This window comes from Lipophrys pholis, assembly GCF_963383615.2.
Source record: "Lipophrys pholis genome assembly, chromosome: 10".
NCBI lineage: Eukaryota > Metazoa > Chordata > Actinopteri > Blenniiformes > Blenniidae > Lipophrys > Lipophrys pholis.
The window spans coordinates 27,438,865-27,449,488 of NC_137640.1; positions in this window are offsets into that span (position 1 = coordinate 27,438,865).

A 10,624-nucleotide genomic window follows, 5' to 3' on the forward strand; every position below is an offset into this window, starting at 1 on the left:
TATAATAGAGGACGCGTTTTTATACTTGTGAGGGTTTTCCTGTAATGACAGAAATTCTGAATAATACCACATTAACCAAACATAACAATGCAGGGAAATGCTTTATTCTATCATATCACTTCTCCATTTAAATCGATAATATTTTATCTGTTGGTTTCACTGCAGTCTCCAAAGGAGAGAACAAAATTTAAAATGTGATGACTTTCACATGATTTGTGTTATGGTGTAGTTCAGTCCAAAGCGCCATCTAGTGGCGGTCCAGGGATCTTGCGGATGCCAGACGCATGAGAAAAGCAAACAGAAATGTCCAGCATTTGGAAAGAAGTGCAAAAAGTACGGAAGAGTATTAGGGCCCCTGAAGAAGAAAGAAACACGCTGCGGCTAAGTGTAAACCCCTTCACTGAACCTACGAAGGAAAACTCTGTGCACAATGTTACTGAATGTGATAGTGAATATGAGTGTGTGATAGAGATGGAACAGAAAACCTTGGCCTGGAAGTGCAAAACACTACAAACTTCAGAAAACACTTCCCAATTCAAAAAACATTTCCAATAGAGAAAACACGTCCCCATTAAAAAAAAAAAAAAAAAATCCCAATAGAGAAAACACTTCTCAATTCAAAAAACACTTCCCAATTCACCACAACACAACAGAAACGTGTGGTACCTGCTGACATCAGGGTCGTCACTGATTGGACGCGATGCCAATGACACATTCATCGCTGATTGGACAGAAGTACAGTCCCCCTCTGTACCAGAAAGTCATTCCTGCTCGCTGAAGCACGGTCCGTTGATAAAAGACAGTCTTCCATAGTTAAGAGACAATATATTTTGTCCACATTGTGGTACTGACGGCTGGTCGCGGCTTTATTGACGCTTTGATAGTTCATTTTAAACGTGCTTCATTATTCAAGCGTTCAATGACGCACAGTGCTCGAGGAGGACATCTAGTGGTCAATAAAATTAAGTGCAATGGAGACGTGCGGTTGACGGGTTCATACATTGTTTACACAGATACACAGATTGTTTTGGATTCGATTTAACATGAGTGTTCGTGTTTCACTGCACTAAATGATGGTATGGTTTGTTGTGGATACAATAATAATGAGTCACTGGCAGTAATCTAATCAATGTTGACCCTGTCGTCAGCAGGTACCACACGTTTATGTTGTGTTGTGGTGAATTGGGAAGTGTTTTCTCTATTGGGAAGTGTTTTTTTGGATTTGGAAGTGTTTTCTGAAGTTTGTAGTGTTTTACACTTCCAGGCCACCGTGGGAAACCTCTGTATGAGGAGGCAAGGTGGAGCAAATGTTGGAATGTTTTATCTGAACACAAGATGTTACTGTCACCATTAGAGATGCACCAATACAGATCACGTTCTACTAATCGGGAGTTCTAGCGACAGATCCCTGGAGCCACCCGGAGAGTATTATGTGACGTCATCAGTATGACAAAAGTATTAGATACTGTAGGTTCTGCAAAATATGGAGGAAGGGAGATGAAACATAGTTCCTACAACGTCAGCAACTTCATCACCGGAGACACTCGAACCTGCAGACTTTGTCTGATGTCGCTCATTAGTTTAACTGCTCCGCGAATCCAGTAGGGTTTTACTTTGGGCTGTGCTACATGCTACATGCTACATGCTAAAGAGTTTCATGGCTCACACACCAGTGATGCTACATGTTAGACATGATTAAAGTTTGACTGATACATTAATGGCGAGCTCGGTCCAACTATCCAGGGAGGTTACGGCACCGCAGAGCGTTCACATGTCATCTGGAGTGTGATTCAGACTTAATCATTGTGACGAGGGAGGCACTGATACCGAGTACCAATACCAGGACAGACTGAATCCCATTGATTTAAGTGGTTCTCATCCTGAGGAGGGGGCTTTGCATGTCCGTCACATTTACTTCAGTCAAATGAAGCCATGATAGGATCATCTAGAATCTGGAGCAGATGTGGAAATCTGTCCATTTCAGTAAATTTAGAAGGCTAATTTTCTAGGCTGATGAGAGGCTGTATCATCCATTAGGTTTAATGCTTTGGCCTCTCTGAGAATCTCTGACAGTCTGTGTTCTCCTTTAGCTGACACAAGTAAAAACACAAATGGTTTGAATCTGCTTAAGAAAGCAGTTTGTTAATCCACACAAAGCTGAATTTGTCTAAAGTATTTCATCCAAAACAAAATACTTATTCTTTGCTCCCACACCTGAATAAAAACTGAAAGTATTATTTTAAATGGTATTGTATTAAAAGTCTTGTGTCCAGCACAGCAATTCACTACAACCTCCACCTAAGAAAGTTTTAAATATCCACAAGTTACAATTTTTACGCCACTGAAGTTTTATGCAAGTTTCATAATCAGTACTCCTTTATGTGACAGAAGTAGAAACACAAACGGTTTGAATCTGCTGAAGAAGAAAGTTTGTTAAACCAAACAAAGCTGAATTTGTCTCAAGAATTTAATCCAGAACTCCAAAACAAAGTGCTTATTCTTTGCTCTCACAGCTGAATAAAAACTGAAAGTACTATGCCCCTGAAGACGACACAGCCCAGGTTCACAATCAACATCGATACTCACGGTTGGTCGTCTGCGTTTGTCTTGCGCTTGGCGGCGAGCTCGCTCTCTCTCCGGAGGCAGGTTTGGTCCAACTGTCCTTTTGTAAAGCAGACGGGGGATTTTGTGACGGGAGGGTGAGGCTGCAAAGAGAATGTCCTTGTTGATAAGACACCACTCTTTAAATCAGTCCAGTTCAGTATTCAGGTGAGACACGTTCACTGTTTGTGTGTGAACACCTGGTCTCTTGAGGCGCCTCCTTGGTGGCGTCTTCTAACCATTTCTTCTTTTGCTCTTGTTTTGGTTTTTGTTCTAAACCCGCCTTTCGGAACTGTTGGAAACGGTCTTTTGAGGACTTTATGGGGACTGAAATGACCGCCTGAGCCCCGGGTCCTGCCCAAGACACAACGGCCTGAAAGGTACAAGATTTAGAAAAAGATTTTAAAAAGTGCTGACAATTTGTTGACATCAACACTTTGGTCATCCCACATCAGTTCTGAACATTGAAGAGAATTATTTACATTTCACTGAAAGAAAACTAAACAATATGCAGATTATTATACAAGTTTCTTAAAAAAAAATAGAGTCCATTTAAATGACAGCGTTTCTACTGAAAACAAAAAAAACTGTGTTTAAAAGGCAGAAACGCTAAAAACGACTCTTTACTACAGCTGTGGTGGAACCTGGAAATGATGCAGCCAATAGGAATCAAGCTGACAAACGTTAAACAAGAAGTAAAGAGGAAAGTTCAATGATGTGGACCGGTTTATGTGGCAGAGAGGTGATAAAGCACCTGAGGTGGAGCGGGGAGGGGTTTCTGGTGGGGAAGGCTGTAGAGCAGTGGTGCCCTGCCGCCCTCTGCTGGGACCCCGCCTTGCACATCCACCCACCCAATTCTATTGCCCCACACAGCACCTTGGTTGACACCAAGTCACAGGATTGGGGAATGTTGCTCATCAGGGATCGGGAAACATATTAAAAAGGAAGGATGGTGAGCAGCACTTTTCTCGTCTGGCGTGGCTCGTGGGGCCCCGGCCTCTCCCTGACCGGGACACAGTAATAGGACTCATGGTGGGGCTGGCTGCTGCTTGGCAGGGTGTGTTCCTGGGTGCCAGGGGGGGCGGGGGTGGATGTGTGCTGCAGGGGGGGGGCGGGGGTGGATGTGTTCTGCAGGAGGGGGTGGGGGGGCTTTGGGGTGGATGGCAGCGCCAGGGGTGGCCCCATGGGGAGAGCCAGTCTTGTGTTGGACTCATCCCAAGCTGACATCGGCTCGGGCTCCGGCTGAGTCTGGGTGGGACCGATGTTGTGGAAAATCATAAGACCGTTGTACTGAGCAGTGTTGCAGATTAATTTTTTTTTAAAGTAATCCGATTACTGATTACTCCTTTAAAAAGTAACTTGGTTACTTCACTAATTACTTGTTTTTAAAAGTAACTATGTTGGATTACATGTAACTTTTTAGTTAATTCCAGCATCTGCCGACAACACCCCCACCGTCTCAACATCAAAATTACAACCGGTTTTGTTTAAACTCAGTTCTGGTCACTGCCTGGCCTCCTGCTGATACAAACTTTAACCTTTGACCTTCTTTCTTTGTATTTATATCTGATTCACGCTTTTATTGTTAGATTTTTACTATTACTGGTATCTATTTACCCGGATATGTAGTTGTAGTCTGTTGTTGCATTATTTATCTATTTATTTGCACTGCCTGCTCTATGGGACCTTTTAATCTGCCCCCCTGTGGTGTGTGTGTGTGTGTGTGTGTGTGTGTGTGTGTGTGTGTGTGTGTGTGTGTGTGTGTGTGTGTGTGTGTGTGTGTGGGATGAAAATGAGGTTCTATTTAATAATAAAGAAGCTTTGCAAACAAGAAACTCGTCTTGCAGGATGCTACAATATTAACACACAGTGACTTGGACAAGTAACTTTAATCTGATCACTGGTTTGGAACTAGTAATGTTAGATTACCTGTTACTGAAAAAAGTGGTCATATGAGAGTAACAAGTAACTAATTAACAGGTTACCGGCATCACTGGTACTGAGACGTCCTTATATTATATGAACTGAGGTATCTGCAGCTGGATGGCTTCTGTCTTGAGAGCTGCTCCTCTGGATGCTGCTCCCAAAGAGGTGCAGTGGACGGCTGAAATGCAGGAAGCCGTTCAGAAACTCAAGCAAGCCTTGATTTCAGCTCCAGCGCTCGACTTGCCGGACTATCATCAGCCGTTCCATCTTCACGTGCATGAAAAGGAGGGTGTCTCAACGGGGACACTGGTGCAGAGACATGGAGGACATGCCGTCCTGCCACTTCTTACTCTTCGTATCTCCCCAGTGGTCCTCGGCATGCCCAGATGTTTGAGATCGGTGGCTGCTGTTGCCACTATGATTGATAAATCATCACCGATTGTACTTGCACACGATTGTGTCGTTAACGTGCCACATGCACTCTTGGACATGTTGAATACTTTGTTCATGTTCTGTCCCCCATGTGTGGCTCATGGGCCGAGGGAGAAACCAGATCATCTTCCAATGAGATAATTAGTTGTCAGTGCTAAATATTATTAATCCCTGGACCATTTGGATATTAATTGGAAAGTTGTCAGTTTGATTGTTTGTGTAGAATCAACAACATCGATGCTATAAGAAACCATTTCAGCGTCTGGGTTGGGGTAACCGAGCTGTATAAGATTTGACCTTTAAAAGTCCATTTCTCATTGTGTTCCAGGTGTTCCAGGTGTTCCAGGTGTTCCAGGTGTCCTCTTTGCTCTCGCTGCACTCCAGGATCAGAGTGTGCAGGAAGAACCTCAAACAGAGAAGAAGATCCAGCTGCGCCCTCAGAATAACACCACCTACAGGAATGGCTGCAGGAGGTGGAGAAAAGCACAGTGCTACTTCCTCCCTGCGACTAACCCAGAAGGCCGAGGAGGAGTCGGAGGACAACTAACGAGGGGGACTCCCGGGAGACGTGTCTTAGTGGGACTGCATCCTTTCAGCAGAGCCAACTTTCTCAATGGACGCATGAGCAGGACAACGTGTTTATTTCTTCTTCTTTACACTTTGAAATCCATCATTTCAACTTTGGATTCAAGATTGGAGACAAAAAAAGTCCCAATTCTCATGATTCTTTCTTTTGATCAGTGGAGAAGAGGGTTGAAGGGCACGTTTCCCGTCTCCCTGGTCTAATGTGTGATAGCAGTGCCTGGTAACGTGAGCTGGTATTTGTGATTTGGATCACAAGAGAAGTTGGCTGAACTGACCGGTTTGGAAGAATTGCATGAAGCCATGAAAATGCTCTGATGCTTGTGTGCATGTCACAACTTCTGTCAAGACTATTTAAATCACAAGCATAGGACTGTCTCAACTTGGACAGACACCACCACCACTTTATGGCAACGGCGACGTCCGACCAGGCAGGGCAGACCCCGCATTGAAATGTTGGGCTGATGACGGTGCAGCGAAAGTGTCTCATTAATTATCCTTGTAAAGGTCAATGTCATTTCACAACATTCCCAAAAAGCACTTTTTCAAAGTTGCTTGAAGTTCCTCATATCTTCAGCTCAGGAGTTTCATTATGTCGAGGCAAAATAACAAACATGGAAGCTCTAGGCGAACTACCCTGGAGAATACTATTTTAAATCTTCAGTCCAAGGGACAGGTGTCTTTCCTATATAACTTGCTCATAAACAAGTGCAAAGAATCCTCAGAAAATATTTTACGGGCTTGGAGAAGTGATTTACACATGGATTGAACAGTTGGCGTGGTCAGCAGCTGGCTCCTTAGTTCAAACTCAGCCATTGTTTGGACAGTTCAGTTAATCATGTCCCAGAAAAATAGTCACGTATTAACTTTCAATAAAAAGCTACCTAAATGAACCAGCACTTTTTTATACAATATATTCTACAATAACAATCCTCCTCACTTGGAAATGATACTTGAGTTATTGTCTGTAAGGACAAGATTTCAATTAATTTGTCAATTCCCCATTCATAATGTCTCATTAAGTAAACATCTCATTCCTCGTCATGTTGCCAGTCTGACCCGTAACATGAAAAAGTAGTTTAACCCTCCTGTTATAATGACAAATTGGAAATGTAGGTAAAATAGTAACAAGTATTTTTTCAGTATGAAATTTCTTCTGCTTGCCTCAATTAGTCTAATCAACATATAAAATGAAAATGGTTCAACTCACATATTTGCAACCTGCATGTTTATATCACATAGACACTGTTCAGGTCAATTTGACCCAGCAGTCAAACTGGAGGTGAAAGGGTGTCACAAATCATACACACACACACACACGCACGCACGCACGCACGCACGCACTCACTCACTCACACACACACTCACTCACACATACACACACACACACACACACACACACACACACACACACACACACTCAAAGAAATAGTTTGAACGCAACGTGTGGAGCGCTTATGAAAAATAGTGTGCACCTTTCATAATAAAAGCGGCTTACAATGCATAAGTTTTGCACTTTACATTTTTTAATAAATTGAATGGTACAATAAAAATCTGTTTTGCCCAAATGCCTAACTTAAAAACTGGTTGAAAGTAAAAAATACTTAATACTACAATAGTAATATTTTTAGTTTTGTCACACTATGCCATTTCAAAAGCATTGTATAACAATGTCCCACAATTACGTTCTTCATTTAACACTTCAGAATAAAATAAAAAGAAAGAGCTCTGATTGGGTAAGGGGGGGCTGGGCACATCTCATCTTGTTCACACCTCAACATGCCAGCAAGATCTTGTATAGGGCTCATTGGATCATTGCTGCAACTCCCACACAGTAGAGGGGGGCTCTGATTCAGCAAGGGAGGGCGGGGCGAGGGCTTGGAAGATGCTTTCCCTTGATGAAAGACAATTAAAAATAACTTGACTGTGTTAATACATGTAGAAAGTGTCAGACAAAATAAAAACTCAAGTATATACACCTGACAACTTCTACTTAGAGTTTGAGTTCAAAGCAGATACCACAAATGAATTTTATTATTTTGAACATTCATCCTCCTTCCTCTTTCAGCTCACCTACACCTCAACAATTAGAAATAAATAAATAGTGACCCTGCAGTGTTGCAGGGTCAATCCCAGCTCACTCTGGGCAAATGGGTAAAAGAGTATAGAAGATGGATGGATGATAATGTTATAATGGTAATGACAATTATTATACAATCATTTAGTATGTGGAAGTAGCATTCAACATGTACTAGTACCTCTATATGAAACGTAGTCATTAGAAACTCCAGAAATGTGTTTTGGTATTTGTAGTTCAAAACAAAACCACTAGAGGGCAGCAGCCAAAGTTGAGTTTCAGTCCCCCGAAATAAAAGAAAGAAAACATTGAATAAATCATTTGGTTCCCATCTCTGCCCTGGTTGTTGTAAGTGGTTGTATTGATTTTTATTTATTTATGTGGCACTAATGTTTAGGAAACCTTTCTTTGCAGAGTTTCATGTTCTCACTGTGCAGGTTTTTTCCATAAGAAGTTCCTTGTCCAGTCAATCCAACATGCTTGTGCAGCAAGGTGAAGCTGGTGTAACCTGCCTCCGGTTCTCTACATTCAGCCATTGTTTGCTTCAGTATGACGTCCAGCTGACAGTGATTATTTTCATACTGTGTTTATGTATAAAATACACATAACTGCATCTGAAAATGTACCAACAGTATTATTTGATGAATTCCTCGTCCATAAATGTTCTGATTTGAAAAATATAAAAGCCAAACATCTGTATAAAATGACACAAGATTTCGTATTAAAGTTGTCAGAAACTGTGAATTAAGAGATTTAGTTGATGAAATATCTGACATGAGAGGAAGTTTAACAAGCTAAACTAATTAAAAAGTTAATGGATTGAGCACAGATAACAGATAAACAGATAAAACCTGCAAAAAGACTGTGGCAGTTTAAATAAATATCCAGTAATGACTTTGTCTAGAACCTCCTTGTTCTGGAGTTTGAATTATTGTTGAACTTGTCTTTAAAGGTTTGAGTGGATGTTGAATTCAGCCCACGACACAGAGTGAAGTCCTGGTTGCAGCACTGAGCTGCAGTGGAACCACAGACATGAAACATCATACGGCGACACGGATTTATCATGAAAACTGAATTTATTTAAAGCATTGATGGGGATGATAGGGGAGGAGGTGAAGAGGAAGAGAGAGAAGGTGTGTTGGAGTTTCCTTCTCTCATTGTTTATTGTCTGTTGTGTCCTCCACCTCCTTCCTGTGTTCCTTCTCCCTCTCCTCCGTCGTTTCTGGTGTTCTGGTGGCCTTTGTTCTGTTTACCGTGGCCTTCTCTCCGTCACTCTGGAGGCCCGCTCAGGCCAAAACAAGATTCCATCCATCAGGAACTTCATCTCTAGTCTGGTCTTCTTCTGGTGGTCCAGCCATTTCTTCTGGCCACCAGAGAAGTCAGCTGCAGCGCCACTCTCAGCCGGGCATCTCCTATTATACTTCTTTTCAGTAATTTCACATGGTCTGGTTGGTCTAATAACGTTGTATTCAAAGTTTATTGTCAGCTTGATTTTCATCCATTTGAATATTGGATCATATGAGCTGCATTCCGAATCTGCGCCCAACGTGTCGTGCACATTTGACTCACCTTTCATTATGAAATGTGCACACTATTCTTCATGTTTTATTGAAATTTTGGATGAAGCTCATTGGCTGCAGCTTCCACACAGTAGAGGGCGGCACTGATTGAACAAGGGAGGTTGAGCAATGGCTTGGAAGACACTTTTCCTGACTTGACTTTGCTTGGGTGGGGGGGCTGAAGCCCCCTGAGCCTCCACCGAGCTACGGCCTTGCCACTGTGGTCAATTAAATCATCATATCATTCATTTTCTCTTTCCTTTTTCTTGGTTGGGATTGAATGTGATCAAACATTGTTTCTCCCATAAGAATGTTGGAGGAACAGGAGCAGAACTCATTCTGACCGTTCATTATGCTGTGAACTTCTGTCCAAGCAGCCACCATTTATTGATCAATTGAAACATTCAGTTTGCACCAGCTAAAGGTTTTTACCAGCTTTGGAAATGTTTGCTAGCTGTTGAAGAGACCCGGTTGCCCCGGTAACCACTGGTCTGTGACATCATTCCTGGATGCAGAGGACTGTTCAACTCATTGGTTTGTTGACCTCCAGTGTGGACAGTCACTTATCGACCCTTGAAGACATGATCCTCCTCACATCTGCTTCACTTCTAGACTTCAAGACAAGGCGAGGTCAGTTATTTATTTCTAGAGCAGCACAAGGCCACTCACACTGTTTTACAAGTACTAAGATAAAGGGAATGAAATCTCTCAAATACATTAAGGCCTACGTGGTACCGAGTCAGTGTGCGGACCCCCCACCACCACCACCCCCCGGAAGGTGGGAGTTTAATCTTGTGACCAGTTTTTAAAGTGTGTTAATCGGCCAAGTAAAACCGGAGTGATGAGAAGTAATAAATGGATATGTTGGGCCTGGTGGAGCAGCAGGTGGGGCAGTTGTATTTTTTTTTTAATTTTGTGTAGGTACAATGTAAAATGGCTTTCTATGCATCTGTAACTATTAAAGTAAGTCCATTCCTCCCACCCCCGATAGTTTTTCATATTCGTCTAACGGGACCCCCTCCCAAAAAACAAAAATACAAAAAAACAAAAACAAAACAATCCTGCGGCCTTGAGTGAGGAGAATGTGAGTGAAGTGTGAGTATTTCTCCATACTTCTCACTGTAAATGAAGGTCTTGCTGTACCATTTAGTCAGGTGAGTTGACTGGAAGGAAAACATGAGGATAAAACATACCAGCAGCAGCAACTATTGTTTAATATCACATTTTATTTGTGGATTGTACAATTGTCAGAAGGTAACAGTGCAAGTTCAACTTTTTTCTGCCGTCTTCTCCAACATGTATTATAGTGTTTGTTTACGTTTGTCTTTTCTCTTGTCCTTGTACATATTGTCACTTACATTTGTCTCTTTTGCATTAAGAATTGATGTAATTGATCCTTTTAAGGAGGTGTGGGACTGAGGTTTTCACAAAAAACCCTTCAGTTTGA